At 31.7% G+C, this 15,056-nt stretch overlaps 1 long non-coding RNA gene across 1 annotated transcript; it reads left to right on the forward strand.

Annotated features, from left to right (window-relative positions):
• Window positions 1–1,393: 1,393 nt before the first annotated feature.
• On the forward strand, window positions 1,394–10,907 carry LOC136276187 (uncharacterized). Its single transcript, XR_010714615.1, has 3 exons — window positions 1,394–1,541; window positions 10,025–10,168; window positions 10,775–10,907. It is a non-coding gene; the product is annotated as an uncharacterized lncRNA (long non-coding RNA).
• Window positions 10,908–15,056: the final 4,149 nt, after the last annotated feature.

Below are 15,056 nucleotides of genomic sequence, written 5' to 3' on the forward strand. Positions count from 1 at the left end.
CTCCAGAATGAAGCTTAATGAAAAGCATATATGAAACTCCTCGACAAGTTTGTGTATGGGCTATGGTACGCAGGTGACCGTTAAGGCCTATTGGCCTCTTGTTGACTTTTAAATTTAGAAGAAACATTAACTATACCCATTTCAACCATTCTATACATTACATAAAGAAAAACAAATTGAGAATTTTGAGCTCAAATCGCGTCTAAGTCCTTATCAAACCTTTTAGCTATTTACATCATCAGACTCGATATTTTTTCAAAGATATAAAAACCTACTGCAATGTCTATTAATATACATTATACAGATACTTAACAAAATCATCGATATTAGATTTAAAATTGGATCTAGCAGCTGGTTTTTTTTTCATGATAAAGAAATATGGAAGATGGTATATGTATTTTTTTTAAATGAGAACAAATATATATTGATTTTTTTTCTCGATTCAATGATACTGGATTTAATTCATTCATATTTGATTTGATTTTAATGGACGTATCATTCATTAACCATCAACATCTGAATTCATGTGTGTCAGTCTATTCCCTACTCTCAGGTCACATTCAGAAATCGATTTCAAAAAACTGTACTTAAGGTACGTTACAAATAGCCCAAATTGTCAGTGTAAACATTTTAATGTTTTAACTTTAAATATAATTCATACTTTTTAAACGATTAAACTTGATATTTGCGTGAACATTTTTTTAATAATAATACTCAGTTAAATGTACATAGGAATATATTCAAAAGTTAACAATTTCTGTAAAATGATGCACATGATTCCTGTATGTGTCATCAAAGAAAATGTATTTACCAATATATCTCCAATATATCTAATGTCTGTCATTCTTTAATAATCCACTTCACTTCATCTTATGTAAAGATGAACTTTGAAAAAAAAAATGAAATATGATATTGAAGACAAAGTTTAAAGCAACTTAACAGAAAATAGCTTTATATTATACATTGTACATGTAGCATTAGTTTCAAATAGAACGATAACGTTACGGTTATCAACTTCCAATGACCATGACTCGGGAAAGTTTGCCAAAAGGATAAATTAAATATAGACGAAAATGCTATAAAGTCGGGATTTTTATCAATCTTAGTCTTAAAAAATAAAGATTAATTATCAGAGCAAAATTGTTTAGAATGAAAAGTCAATTGGTTTATATAAGCGAGTGAAAATAAACGAAATTTATTTCTTTGACATACATCAACAGGTTTTAATTCCTATCAGTTGAAAAACGTTAAAGAAACCAGTCTACACATGACATAAATTACTTAAGGATTTTATTTTCCTTCTTTTTAGCAATAAATGTCTTTGAATTGATCTACATCACATGTCTATAATTATTGTTTTATTGTGAATTTATTTCGATTTTTTTTCAGCCTCGACGTGCAACGAGACTTTGGTAGACACAGTGACCGATGATAAATTAACCGCCTCAAGCGAGCTTGGTTTTTGGTGTTCTGTCGAAAAATCGAGGCTCTCCTCCGGAAATGGGTGGAGGCCAAACATTGATAACAATTCATGGATACAGGTACCAGTATAGGTGTATATATAGTAAGCAAAAACACATAACCCTGCATATTTTTTTTACAACAGGTGAAGGACGTTAAATAAAGGTGCTGTAGATACTAAAATGCAATAAACATTGCATTTTATTAAAGCTTTTGGCACAGACATTTAATAAAATAAGAAAATAACTAAAACAATATTGTGATTTTTTTTTTATTTGATAAAATGGAAAATCATCAAAAGATTTAAATTAGATAAGTATTAATACTTAGAATGAATTTAGTAGCTTCTATGGTTCTAGATGGTATGTATTGATAATTCAACAAGTTATAAGTGTCAATCTAGGATAGATAGAGCGTCTGTCGTAATGTTCACAATTTACGTTATTACCCATGGATACTTCACTTAATCTTAACAAGTATTGATTATTTTAGTTAATATATTGCAACTCTAACATTTCTTTATTCTTTCAGTCAAATTTGTCGACTTGCGTCATATTTATCAACGCGGCCTTTCTGTGACAACACAATATAAAATCGCTATTCCCTACAATCTTAGTTAATATAGCTAATGTATCGTTTTTCCGAGGATGTTATTTCATATAAATCATCATATTTTTATTGAATTGAAAACACGGATTACTAAGTAAATGGTGGGAAAACGGGTTGAGAATATTAAAGAAATAAGATCTTATTTAAAAAGTGCGCACCAAACCCGATCTTTCGGTAATGCATATTTTTACTGAATGGGGGGGGGGGGGTAAATAGGTCTTCTTAGATATCATATAGAGACAGTTCATAGGAAAGAAAGAAAGAAAGAAAGAAAGAAAGAAATGTCCGACTGTCAGAAAGTCCGTCAAAGATGTTACAAATTCTGACCGACCTGTGACTTTAACACTGACAGGCAAGACAAATGTCTTAAATGTCAGGGAAATATTTTAAAGTGATTGCAGATATTGTCAAAGCTGATGGCATATCGTTATCGCGGGTGCATTCATTTTGAAGAGTATTTTGAAAGTAAGGAAGATTTCTGCCAAATGGATACCGCATACTGATAGATTGACACGTGACCAGAAACGGGTACCAGCACAAACCGCTAAGTAATGGCTAAAATTGTTTCTCTAATTAAACAAAGACAATTTGCAATTATTGTTACTGGGGACCGTTTACTTCATGATAATGTTCCATCGTATTTACCTGAGCTTTTAAAGCAATGTTTGAAGTCGGAGAAAGTTACCGTCTTGCCACAACCACAATATTCTCCAGATCTCACTTAATACGACTTTTTTTCTTTTTCAAAACTGAAAAAATACTTACATGGTCATCGTTACAATCCCGACAAGTTCTACATAAACCAGCGTACCGGGCGCATTCAGAAATGGATTCAGAGAGTGAAAAAATGTATTTCAAACTGCGGAGAATACTTTGAAGGAATGCAAAAATGGGCATACATTAAAAAACACACAAAACGCATCACTGGGATGTTTAGAAAAGGGAACCGTTTGGTTTCATTCCCGAATGATTTATTTTATTCAACCCATATATCATGCATCGACTGTAATGCAAACTTAAGAACTATTAGTGAACAATATGTACACTGCTTTGTTCTTTATATGATATAATAGTCATGCTTTATGTTTTATGTGTTAAAATAGATCATATAAGATAGGACAGATGTCAAAATCGTGATATAATACAATTATACCCGCCTCGACGTAAGGGGCGAATTTAAACACGAGTCGAATTAACGCGATATCTACATATGTCGTTTATTTTGCAAACAAATTTTGAACATCATGTTTTTATTGAAATATGCCTTAATTGACCGGGAAAACTACTGCAATGTATATTTTTTAAACATACTTAGCATAACCATCGTTTAAAACCGTACACAAAATTTAATATAGAATCGGACCAAATAGATTTAACATTAAGAGTTACATGTGTCAGACACTTAATTTGTCATGTGCATGATCCTGTGCATGAATGGTTTTCAATACCTGTTTATTTCTATGTACAAATTGATTTCCAATTCCATTCACAAAGAAAAATTATCTTATTGGTAGGCAGAACAAGCACATATAATTTTTGTAAAGATCTATCATTTGATTGTTCAAAGATGTTAGTCAATTAAAAAAATTGAATTGAAGTGCTGAAACTGTTATTTTTAGTCAAAGTAATTAGAATAAACTCTCAGATCTAGTTAATATTGAAACGATATTAAATAAACATTATGTTTATAAGGCTCATTGTCAAAATACTAGTTCGTCTATCAAATGTTTTCTAATTTTTTAGTTCCTACTTTACAATTCTAAATTACAATGATAATGACAGAAAACATCTTTATGTTTTACCATTTTCATTGTATTATTAGTCCCCTACCGGTTTTCACCGGAGGGGACTATAGCTTTCCTCTGCGTCCGTCAGTCCGTCTATCTGTCTGTCCGTCCGTCCGTCAGTCCGTCCGTCTGTCTGTCTGTCCGTCCGTCTGTCTGTCCAACTTCAGTTTTCCACACTTTTTTTCTTTATGCATTTGAGGAATAATATGAAATTTGCTGAACAGCTTCAAAATGTCAAACAACAGATCAAGTTAACACTTTTGTAGCGTCTGGTTGACATATTTTCGAGAAAATTAATTTTATATATTCCGATTTTTTAATGTTCGGGTTCGTTATCAGGCTCGGTGTGTATCAAATAAACGAGGAAAGTATGTTGTCAGTAATAATATCGTGCATTTCTTGGACCATTCCTTTTATTGTTTCTAAAAAAACAAATAAGTTCTGTACATTGTGTTGTAAATTTAATGGACAGGGTTTTATGTATTATTATTAAATCGGGTTCGTTATCGGGTTGGTCTGTTTATTATTATTATTAAACACTTATAGTGCGCCCTATATATAAAACTCTAAGGCGCTGTACAACATAAAAAGTAAAACAATATAGACCACAGTCTATTTAAAGGTCATAAGCTTTTTTAAAAAGAAAGGTTTTCAGTTTTTTCTTAAAAATTCCTAACGAATTACATTTTCTTAAAAACGGAGAAAGGGAATTCCAAAGGGTAGACGCTGCTTTGTCAAATCGTCTATTACCATAGAAAACTGTTCTTGTTGATGGTACAGCTAAACGATTAGACTATTCTGAGCGTAGGCTGCGCGGTGGTACGTACGGCCGAACTAGATCTCTCATGTAAGTTGGTGATTCACCGTGGAGCGCCTTGTATGTATAAACAAGGGTCTTAAATTCACACCGGAATTCAACAGGCAGCCAATGCAGTTGAATTAAAACCGGACTTATATGGTCAAATTTTGAATTTGATAATGTTATGAGCCTAGCTGCGGTGTTGTGCAAGCGTTGAAGCTTGTTCGTGAGTTGTTTGTTGATCCCGACAAGCAAGGCATTCCCATAATCCAAGTGAGATGTCACAAGCGCATTAACAAGCGTATTGCATGCTTCTTCGGTTATTTAATTTCTAATGCGTCCGATATTTCTTAGATGGAAGTAACATGACTAAGATAGTTCATTGCAATGTTTTTCCATTGTTAATGACGTATCAAAGTATGTTCCAAGATTCCTAACAAAGGGGGTATTATGGATGGTGTTGTTTCCAAATGAAAGACTTAGACCTTCAATATCAGCTAATCTGTTCTTAGGTGCGAATACCATTAGTTCCGTTTTTTCCTGGTTCAACTTCAGCAAGTTTGCGTTCACCCAGTTTTGAATATCGTTGAGGCATGTAGTTAGACGATTGGAGATGTCGTTCCAATTATCACGGGGTTCGACCATGATGTAGATCTGTGTGTCGTCTGCATAGCAATGATACATGTAGTTCATGTTGTTTCTGTGACAAATTTCACCGATTGGTTTCCCATACATACAGTAGATCTTGGGGCCGAGTACCGAACCCTGGGGTACACCAATCCTGAGAAACTTTGGTTCTGATAAAGTTGAACCAATAGACGCGCTGTGATCTATCACCCAGATACGACTGTAGGCACCGGAGGGACGAGCCAGCTATTCCAGAAGAGTACTCGAGTCGACGAAAAAATATCGTGGTCAATGACATCGAATGCCGCAGATAAATCAAGCATCAGTATCAGTAGCACAACATCCTTTGTCAAGGGAAACCGCAATGTCGTGATGGACTCTTAGAAGGGCAGTCTCTGTGGAATGAGCCGCGCGATAAGCAGATTGCAGATTGTCATGTAGAGTGTTTGAACTGTTTAGACGTCAAGAAATGATATTCTGCATAACAGTGCATTGTTTTCACAAATTTCTACCAACCGGTAGGGGACGTGTATTGCTTATGCAATACCCTCAGAATGCTTGGTTATAATGTTAAATCCTTCCCTCCTATGAACAGAGGTTGTACATAGAATAAAACTGGCTGCAATAATGTAACCATCTTTTGATTTTTTTTCTAGAGGAGGGTGAAAACTCCATAGGATCTTCCCAATTGTGCAAGAGCGGGATTGATTCACTCCCGTAACGATTTCGGCTCAAATCGTATATAAATGAAAATAACACACGCATTTCTCAATTGAACTCAAACATTGTTGCTGTGTATGCAATAAAGTAATCCAAATATATCAAGTATATACGGAAGCTCATTGAGGCCAGCTTAGCAGAAAGAAAAATTTCTTTTGCGTTTAAACGCAATAACTATTGCGTTTAATCGCAATCTTTTGCGTTAAATCGCAATAAATTTTGCGTTTAAACGCAAAAGATTGCGATTAAACGCAATAGCTATTGCGTTTAAACGAAAAGAACATTGCGTTTTAACGCAAAGATATGCGTTTTAACGCAAAACATTATTGCGTTTAAACGCAAAGGTAATATTTCGTTTAAACGCAATAATTTTTTGCGAATAAACGCAAACGTTTTTGCGATTAAACGCAATGATTTTGCAATTAAACGCAATAATCGTTGGGTTTAATCGCAAAAGGTATTGGGTTTATACGCAATAGTTATTGCGTTTTATTGCAAAAGATTTCTAATTTGTTTTTCATATTGTTTCTCATAAATCGAATATTAATCATTCAATAAAATCAAATAGTCCGCACATACACTGTATAATTGCCATCCAAAACACTTCATTATATCATTGTCAAATGAAAGTGATAATGTTTATTCAATATGACGGACTGATTTGACATTTATTGTAATTGTTATATCACTGATTTGAATTAGTGATATCACCTATTCAAAAAGTGATAGCATTTATTAGAATAGGTATTACTGAGTATCACCTATTAATCACCTTTTTTTCTTGTGATTTGAACAAGGGATATCACATATTTGAAAAGAAAAATGATATATGTATAACTCTTTGAGTTTAAATAGATGAAATCACCTATTCAAATAGATGATTTTACTTTTTGAAAAGGTGATATCACCTATTCAATTTGGTAATATCTTGGAAACAATAAATTTTCATAGTATAGCCATCAATGCAACTGTTTGTGCAAGTTCCATTCAAGTTTGCTTAGAAGTGTCTGATGCTTTCAAGTTATGACAGCTTACTATTTCATTATAAGTTAGTCCAAATGAAAACCAGAAATTGAGTCTTTGTGATGTGTCAAGTGTTGTCATGTCATCAAATCAAGGTACATAAGCTAAGTGTATATATAAGCAAATGAATTAATTGCGATTAAACGCAAAAATCATTGCGTTTAATCGCAAAATCCTTGCATTTAATCGCAAAATTATTGCGTTTAATCACAAAAATTATTGCGTTTAATAGCAAAATATGTTGCGTTTATTCGCAAAACATATTGCGTTTAAACGCAATAATAGCTTTGCGTTTAAACGCAATATTTTTTTGCGTTTAAACACAATAATTTTGCGATTAAACGCAATACTTTGCGTTTAAACGCAAAACTTTGCGTTTATACGCAATCCACTTTGCGTTTTATCGCAATAGTTATTGCGTTTTATCGCAATCTTTTGCGTTTAAACGCAAAATACATTGCGAATAAACGCAAAACATTGCATTAAAACGCAATAACTATTGCGATTTAACGCAATATTAATTAATTTATTTACTGAACTGGCCTCAATAAGCTTCCGTAAGTATAGACTATATATCGGTTATTTTTTGTGTATGTCAACAATGCAAATTAAATATGTCCACCATGTCTACTGACCTTGATCGGTTTTGTTTTTGGACAGCCAATGAGAATTCGCGAGCTGATCTTGAACTGAATATTGGAATTTCCCTATTTAAAACAAAAATAACGCGGTAAATATGAATTTTTTATTATATACCCTTTTCTTATATAATGTTCTAGTGATGGAACGAGGAAAGATCGCTTATTTATACTGAAATTACCGTTATCAAGCCCATCTAAGCTCCAAGCATAAATCCCATGAAAACACCCGAGAACTGTCATGGCTGCTGAAACAGACGACTGATAAACATGCTTATGTGTTTTATCTGGTTTTGATTTATATTCGGTTAGTACGTTCAACATGAATTAAAAATATCATTGCATCTAACATAAAAACGATCTTTTCAGACCGAAGTCAGCCGCATTAAAAATAATATTGCATCATTACGGAGATCCTATGGAAATGTAGCCCTCTTCAGTAAACATCAGATATAAAAGGTCGGAGAGTGCTATATTGTTGCAACTGATAATAAAACCATCTGTCTGTCTTCTAATCAACAACGTTGTGTATAACTGTGTGCATAAATGTATATATTATTTTGTTGCCTAATGTATTTTGATATCTTTTCTCATTCAGGTATGATATTTATGGAATTTGTATAAAAGTTTAAAGTGTTTGCTTATAAAAAAAAAAAACAAGAGGCCCAAGGGCCATATCGCTACCTAAATAACAGTTTTTGTATATTTTAAAATCTTTAAATATGACACCGTACTACAATATTGTAAGACTTGATAATTTACAGGTACTTCAAGATTTAACAATTCATATAAACAATATATATTAGAAGAAAAAAAATATTTTTGTGATCGGCTTCGGCCGATCACTGTTGTGTCCATATGAGGACTTCGGCAAATGCTTCCACGTGCGCACACATTCCGCTTGCATAAGTAGTTCTTATAAAAACTTGAAGTTTGGTTTAGTATTTATATAACATTTTACTCAGTTTTATTTCAATTCATTTACCTAAGAGTGCATAACTACAGTTCGACCTGTTAATTCAAGAATGCACATTTTGTCTCACGCGTAAGAATTTCGATCGAAAGATTCATTTAGTAATGCAGTTGAACTCGATGAACTGACCTCAATCATAAGAAGATGCTCCATGAACTGACCTCGATCTATTGCATCTATTGCATGTTGCATTCTAGTAGCTAGGAAGACGGCTTGATTTATAAACAAGGTTACGTTATATTGCGACCTTAATAGCAAGTTATGATGGCATTCAATGTTTTTCAGTCGCATTAAATCTTTTTAATACAACTCTTTCTTTGTATATGTGTTAATGCTCTTTGGAGAGCCCTACTCAGTATTCTGAAGAAGAAGAAGAAGATACATTAACATTTAATAATTACGTTTAAAATATAAAACTAGACAAGGAGTTCACGAACGGCTTTCCCCAAATTTATTTCAAAATTAAATTTGTTGACGGTTTATAATGATGAAATTATGGTGTACAGATTCAAAATATTTATATTTTGTAAAAATACAGTACTTTTTTAATTATTTTACATCAAACTGATCATGTTGATTGCTTCTAGCTATCAATATATCATTATTGCCGATCATTCCTTTAAAAGGAATACTTGTTTGACTTTCTATTACACTAAGAACTCAGCTGGTCAACTTACCACTCATATTATGTTAGACCAAAACGTATCAAAGTTAACAAAACTGGAAAATGAACAGTAAATAATTTTGATGAAATAAAAAACACTGTGACCTTGATATTAGAATATGAGGATACGAGGATGCTTACATAGTGATATTAAAAATTGTAGCATTGTCATTTTACAGGCAATGATCTTTAAATTGGTCACGGTCTCCAAAATTGTAGCATTGTAGTTCTTAAGAAGAATATTTCTAAACATTCACATTATATATTTCCATTTTGAACTTTGACCCCTCTTTGAGCCCCAGTATTGAACAAACATTATAGTTTTCGTAATTTTAAACTTTCACTATATATACAAGCTTTTATGTAGATATTGGCATTTTTGGTTCAGTGGTTCTTTAGAAGAAGAGCGCCCTATTTTTAACTCTATCGGAATTATATCCTTTTGAAATGGCTTTTGTCATATATGTGAACGATTGAGAGTTCCTTACCATAAAGTTTAGTTAAATTTGGTCTAATAGTTCTAGAGAGATTAAAATGTGAAAAGTTTACAAACATACGGACGGAGAGACGGCTGACTGACAACAGGTAGTCAGAAAATGTTACTTGAACATTTGAGCTAAAAATTACCGGAATATGTATGAATAAAACGAAATGAATAATTCTAAAAAAGGAAAATGAAAAATTATTTATTTCAATATACCTATACCAAAGTTTGTATTCAAGGTCGACTTTGAACAACCTTTAACTGTTAAGGCTATAGTAACAAAGGGATCGGGAAATGTTGGAAATAAATATGTGGAGAAATATATGGTGAAATACAGAAACACAACCTCAACTTGGATAACAGTGACGAACGGCACTTCCAAAGTAAGTCACACATGTATAATGTTGATATCTAAATAGAGAATTTGTCAATTCGCTAAGCCGCTTACACGTCTGCATTTTCCTTTACAAGAATGACACACTTTTAAATTTGTCTCTACAATTTAAACAGCTTATATATTTGAAAATGTACACTAATATCGTACAAAAATACAAAACGTAAAGACCTCTACATACATTGGCAAATATAAGATAAAACTGTGTTTGGTCTATATATACAATACAATAAGAGATGTTCTTGAAATTGAAAATAAGGGCAAATTTAAATGTGGTTCAAAACTCCAAATCATTTGTACAACCCACGATGTGTACGAGTGTATGCATCAGACTCAATAAAGATTTCTTTCAGGAGAATACAATATAAACACATGTTTTCACAATATACGTTGGTCGGCTCAATGTTATTAGGCAGAAATTATGGATTTTTTTATGACATACGATTGCTTAACTTAGCCATATTTCTAAATCTTTTCAAACAGCGAATAAAAAAGTAATAGTTTTACAATATCCTGTTTAAAATTGATTCTTTCACATAACATCTCATAAACAAAACGATTCGAAAAATAATTCCGTTTTGGTTTTATTAAATAGGAATTCACCGCCAATTCAGACACAACAACTCCAGTGATTAACAATCTACCAGACCATATTGTTGCTCGGTATATCCGCCTGTACCCTACGAATTGTAATGAATATTGCATTCTTCGTTTTGATGTCATAGGTTGTAGAGGTAATAATAATTTGAATGTCATGAGGTGAGTCAAAATTATGCTTTTGTTGTTAAATTATGTATCATTTCATTGTTTTTGTTTGTGAGATAAAACATACCTAACAAGGTTTAGAAGAGGTGTTTTTTTACTGAATTAATAATGTCTAAATATTTGGAAAAACTATTGTTTCATCTTGAAAGCTACAGATTCAACAATTCACAATTATAGCTTACCTGTATATAGATCTAATTTCTTTATTAAATTTGTGGCACCCTCAGCCTTTCGTTTAGCAGGAAAATAATGTCCAGTCATACAAATATAGCTGAACTTGTCTTTCTTACATGTACTTACATGACAAAGTGTGTGTTTAAAACGACCTGGTTTATCAAGATTTGAAAACATTTTATCATTAGCAAAATTTTTGTTCAATGGATTAGAAAAAAGAAAGGATGTTTGAAGGATGTTGATGCCACAATGTTCTAGAATGACAAAATTTTAAGTTTGTTAAACTTCATAGGCTACTGTGAGAAATCTTGGGTCTTTCCCTTAAGATGACGGCCAAGGGACATAATAGAATAATATGGCCATCTTTAATTCATGATATACCTAAACAGCGTTCATATAGTTTTTAATTCATTAAACAAATCTTATTGAATACTACACTGAAAAGGTGTTATGATAGTTCATAGTGGAAATATTGTGAATAAATGTTATAGTCATTTTGCATGAAAAAAAAACAAATGTTATGGTTGGGAATTTGAACAGTTTTTAAAGTGCTATACATCTGAAGAACATATCTATGATTTGAGATGTCCATGTCTCCTGACCTATCTAAATGCTATGCGTTTGATTCATGATCTTATTCGCTTATACTGATACACATGTACTTAATTGTTGTGTAGCTGCCCAGGAGTAGAGTTTTGTATGGAACGCCAAATTAACATATATTCAAATATTTGTACCAGTCCTATCTTCAAATCAACAGTACCTATATTTAAATTAAATGTACATATCTTTAAAAAAAATGTAGATAGGTTTAATTCGATTATACCAATCTTTTTGATATATTTGAAGATAGGTAAAATTGATTCGAGAATAGGTTTAAATGCAATGGTTAGAATTGATTAAAAGATAGGTGCAATTGAATTAAACTTATCTATAATTATTAAGATACTGACAATTATTTTTATAGCAACTACTCCCAATAAAAATGTCCAGTACGTCATATATTAATTCCGCTAAGTTTGTTTGAGTCTTCGGAATCGGGATAATGATAAAAAATATTTGCCATATAATTTTGTTATGTTTTTTTAAGTACTTCCAATGAAAAACTCATAAAATAGCATTGTAGTTTTCTAAAAAAAAAAAAAAACCAAACAAACAAACCATCATGGTCAAGTCTCCGAGAGAGAGTTGATTATTTCGATTTGAACCTAGGTATAATTAAGTGTACCTATCTTCAGATACCTTGTGGATATGTTCTAATTATACCTATTATCAAATTAATTGTACATATCTTTAAATCTGACATGAATTTATAAAAGCCTTTTCCCGCCAGACAAAAGGGTAAACACGTTATATCGTTCTTATGAGTTTCTATAAAAACTCCAAAGTTCATGTTGTTACTGCACGATCTACTAAAGTGTGTGGTCTGCGTATGCGCGATGCTATAACAGTACGACACAGGTAAACTTAATTTCTACAACGATCGGGTTTTTTTTTTTTAAATATGTGTGCCTGGTTTTCAGTGTGTTATGGTTCGTCTTTCATTGAATTTTCCTTACCAGTGCGTGGTAGTCATATAAATTTTGTTCAAAATGCGTTTCTCCAAATCATTCCGTCCAATGTAATGTGTTCGAGTGAATGAAATACCTAAGGGCAGTGAAGCATGAATAGTGCTCTCTACCATATAGAGGGGGTGTGTAGCGATGAGCGTAACAATAGAAATTGACAATTAATGAATTCATGTAAACTTCAAATAAATTATTTCTACCTTCAAATGAATTAGAAAAAGTTATAATTCAATTGAATTTAATTGTACTGAAGATGGTAAAAATTTAACTTTCCAAAATTAGGAATAATGATTTACATCTATCTTTAAATCATTACACTTATCTTTAATTTAATTTTTATCAATTTATTTGTAGGTAGAACGAATATGATATTAAAATTTATTTGAAGATAGGTAAATGTTTTTGAAAATACGTTAATTTGGCTTCCCATAGTTTTTATGACCCTACCAATAAAACTGAAGGGGATTTAAGTCTTAATGCTGTCATTTTATCCAAACCTGGTTTTCCAAACATTTTTGTTATGGTTTGGCGAAATAATTTGAAACTTTGCCGTGATGTATAACAATGAGAAGCTACATTTCTTTTATTTTTTTTATCGCTTTGTCCTTTCAATAGTCTTTTCCCGACGTTTTTCGAAATCTATTTAACACATGGACATGTTGGATGTCGGTAGAAGACATGTACTGCTTGTGCAATATACTCAAAATTTTTGTTAAAATTGATGCATGCTGAATATAGCTCGACAAAAACCAGAGCTTCTCACACTTAGGTAAAAAGCTCTTTGGTAATCTTAACCTTTCACTCAACTATAGAACACTAATAGAACATTTGAGAAACGTATAACTAAAAGCTGGTTGGTCTGATTTTATATCAGATTTAAGAATTACGTTTACTCAGGGGCGAAAAAAAATCCACTAATAGGAACGAAAAACTACTTATTGTTCATTGTAGCCCACTATTGTGGTGCTATTTTTTACTTTCAAATAACTAGGTCAATGACCTACTTTTTCTGCTAGTGACCTCTAAATGTCTTTTGAAAAATTGTCAAATTGTCTACCATTTTTAAGGTTTTCTTTATTTTTTAATTATTGAAAATGATAAAACAATTTGTAGATTGGGAAATGATAAAATACGAATGGCTTTACTAGTTTTATATTTGAATGAATCGTTTTAAGCTCATATCTTCCGAATTTCCTCTATCAATTTCTTAAATTGTACCAATTTTTGATCGAGTTTTACAAAAAACTGACTAATAGGAGCTCCAAACCATCGATTGCCTAAAACTGTTTTTATTGTCTGTATTGTGTTGTCATTAACATTATATAAGGTTAATGATCAAAATTTCGAGATATTTTATCTTGAATTGATTTTATGTATTTTAAAGATTTTTCCAATCGCGTGCCAGCCAGTGATAAAAATTTATAGACGAGTAAATAAAACCATAAACTATGTAAAATGATATGAAAAAACACATTAAAACTTAACTTTTGCAATTACACTGCAACTAAAAGTTTTTAAGAGAAAATAAAAAAAAATTAAAAAAATTAGTTCGAATTTCCTCTGTTTCAATTTAAATCTTCCTGTGTCGGAGTATATCTTTCTCAAATAAACAAATCACGGATATCAATATCGATATTTGTTAATAACGTTGTTATTTTGTGTTTTTAAAACAACTTTGGACTTCAGATATTGAACTTTGTAAAAATATTTTTTTAAATCTCAAACCCTGAGTAAACGTAATCCTTTTAAAATAGACATTGTAATATGAAGTTTTGTAAAGTATATTTTTCTAATAGGCAGTGCAGTATTTTTTCCCGATAATTTAAGCATATTGCTATGAACAAAAATGATGTACAAAGTATGTTTACGAAATAACCTTTACATTAAAAAGTAACCCATAATGCCCCCCTTATACAAATCGACCCAACATCGAGGCGGAAATGATTTTATTACAATTTTGGTATTTACTAAAATAATATTAATTAGCGTTCAAAAATATTTTTGACAAATCTGAAATAAGCAATGTATATTAAATCACTAATTTTTCTGAAGTCTGTTTTCTCTTACAATCGATGCATACAATGTAATACGCGGGCTGGACATTCCCAAGAAAACCAACTTAAAGATGCAATCTTCTTAGGACGCTTGTGTCATACGCGTATGCGATTTGTTTTTTGTTTTTTTTGGGGGGGGGGGGGGGGTTGGGGGGGGGTTACATATTTTTTTATATTTTCTTTCTATTTTTGAAAGGAAGACAGATTTTGCTGTTGTAAAAAAGTTTAATTTCTACAAATTCTTTAAAAGATAATTATTTTAAAATAAGAGTTATTTGAAAAGTAAAAAATATTTGATATTTGACCAAAAATCATT

This window comes from Magallana gigas, chromosome 6 (assembly GCF_963853765.1).
Source record: "Magallana gigas chromosome 6, xbMagGiga1.1, whole genome shotgun sequence".
Classification (NCBI taxonomy): Eukaryota; Metazoa; Mollusca; class Bivalvia; order Ostreida; family Ostreidae; genus Magallana; species Magallana gigas.